Genomic DNA, 2,270 nt, shown 5'->3' with positions numbered 1-2,270 from the left:
TAATAACCATCTCCTCTGTCTATCTCTGGTTCTGTAGAGTAGTCAGGTCCAGTTCTATATTAACCACCTCCTCTGGTTCTGGTTCTGTAGAGTAGTCAGGTCCAGTTCTATATTAACCATCTCCTCTGTCTATCTCTGGTTCTGGTTCTGTAGAGTCGTCAGGTCCAGTTCTATATTAACCATCTCCTCTGTCTATCTCTGGTTCTGGTTCTGTAGAGTAGTCAGGTCCAGTTCTATATTAACCATCTCCTCTGTCTATCTCTGGTTCTGGTTCTGTAGAGTAGTCAGGTCCAGTTCTATAATAACCATCTCCTCTGTCTATCTCTGGTTCTGGTTCTGTAGAGTAGTCAGGTCCAGTTCTATAATAACCATCTCCTCTGGTTCTGGTTCTGTAGAGTAGTCAGGTCCAGTTCTATAATAACCATCTCCTCTGTCTATCTCTGGTTCTGGTTCTGTAGAGTAGTCAGGTCCAGTTCTATAATAACCATCTCCTCTGGTTCTGGTTCTGTAGAGTAGTCAGGTCCAGTTCTATATTAACCATCTCCTCTGTCTATCTCTGGTTCTGGTTCTGTAGAGTAGTCAGGTCCAGTTCTATATTAACCACCTCCTCTGGTTCTGGTTCTGTAGAGTAGTCAGGTCCAGTTCTATATTAACCATCTCCTCTGTCTATCTCTGGTTCTGGTTCTGTAGAGTAGTCAGGTCCAGTTCTATATTAACCATCTCCTCTGTCTATCTCTGGTTCTGTAGAGTAGTCAGGTCCAGCTCTATATTAACCATCTCCTCTGGTTCTGGTTCTGTAGAGTAGTCAGGTCCAGTTCTATATTAACCATCTCCTCTGGTTCTGGTTCTGTAGAGTAGTCAGGTCCAGTTCTATATTAACCATCTCCTCTGTCTATTTCTGGTTCTGGTTCTGTAGAGTAGTCAGGTCCAGTTCTATATTAACCATCTCCTCTGTCTATCTCTGGTTCTGGTTCTGTAGAGTCGTCTAGTCCAGTTCTATATTAACCATCTCCTCTGTCTATCTTTGGTTCTGGTTCTGTAGAGTAGTCAGGTCCAGTTCTATATTAACCATCTCCTCTGTCTATCTCTGGTTCTGTAGAGTAGTCAGGTCCAGTTCTATATTAACCACCTCCTCTGGTTCTGGTTCTGTAGAGTAGTCAGGTCCAGTTCTATATTAACCATCTCCTCTGGTTCTGGTTCTGTAGAGTAGCCAGGTCCAGTTCTATATTAACCATCTCCTCTGTCTATCTCTGGTTCTGGTTCTGTAGAGTAGTCAGGTCCAGTTCTATAATAACCATCTCCTCTGTCTATCTCTGGTTCTGGTTCTGTAGAGTAGTCAGGTCCAGTTCTATATTAACCATCTCCTCTGTCTATCTCTGGTTCTGGTTCTGTAGAGTAGTCAGGTCCAGTTCTATATTAACCATCTCCTCTGTCTATCTCTGGTTCTGGTTCTGTAGAGTAGTCAGGTCCAGTTCTATATTAACCATCTCCTCTGTCTATCTCTGGTTCTGGTTCTGTAGAGTCGTCAGGTCCAGTTCTATATTAACCATCTCCTCTGGTTCTGGTTCTGTAGAGTAGTCTGGTCCAGTTCTATATTAACCATCTCCTCTGTCTATCTCTGGTTCTGGTTCTGTAGAGTAGTCAGGTCCAGTTCTATATTAACCATCTCCTCTGGTTCTGGTTCTGTAGAGTAGTCTGGTCCAGTTCTATATTAACCATCTCCTCTGACTATCTCTGGTTCTGGTTCTGTAGAGTAGTCAGGTCCAGTTCTATATTAACCACCTCAAGTTTTATTTTTCAGTGCAAACTTGATCAGTACAGAAATGATCCACAGAACAGTATAAAACAGAACAAATACATTCAAATGTCAGTGCAAAGAACAGTGGTGTCCTGGAACACAGAACAGTGGTGTCCTGGAACACAGAACAGTGGTGTCCTGGAACACAGAACAGTGGTGTCCTGGAACACAGAACAGAACAGTGGTGTCCTGGAACACAGAACAGAACAGTGGTGTCCTGGAACACAGAACAGAACAGTGGTCTCCTGGAACACAGAACAGAACAGTGGTGTCCTGGAACACAGAACAGAACAGTGGTGTCCTGGAACACAGAACAGAACAGTGGTGTCCTGGAACACAGAACAGAACAGTGGTGTCCAGGAACACAGAACAGAACAGTGGTGTCCTGGAACACAGAACAGAACAGTGGTGTCCTGGAACACAGAACAGAACAGTGGTGTCCTGGAACACAGAACAGAACAGTGGTGTCCTG

General features: G+C 44.0%; 1 protein-coding gene across 1 annotated transcript in view; it reads right to left on the bottom strand.

Moving 5' to 3' along the window:
- Positions 1 to 1,770: 1,770 nt before the first annotated feature.
- LOC109887102 (MHC class II transactivator) overlaps positions 1,771 to 2,270 on the bottom strand; it is a 75,445-nt gene continuing 74,945 nt past the window's right edge. The window contains exon 22 of the mRNA XM_031820324.1: positions 1,771 to 2,270. This exon is cut by the window's right edge and continues 1,308 nt beyond it. The gene's annotated coding sequence lies outside the window, so the exon portion shown is untranslated.

The sequence above is a fragment of the Oncorhynchus kisutch genome, unplaced genomic scaffold, assembly GCF_002021735.2.
Source record: "Oncorhynchus kisutch isolate 150728-3 unplaced genomic scaffold, Okis_V2 scaffold3238, whole genome shotgun sequence".
NCBI lineage: Eukaryota > Metazoa > Chordata > Actinopteri > Salmoniformes > Salmonidae > Oncorhynchus > Oncorhynchus kisutch.
The sequence above is the reverse complement of the archived record's forward strand: the minus strand, read 5'-3'. Positions and strand labels throughout refer to the sequence as shown.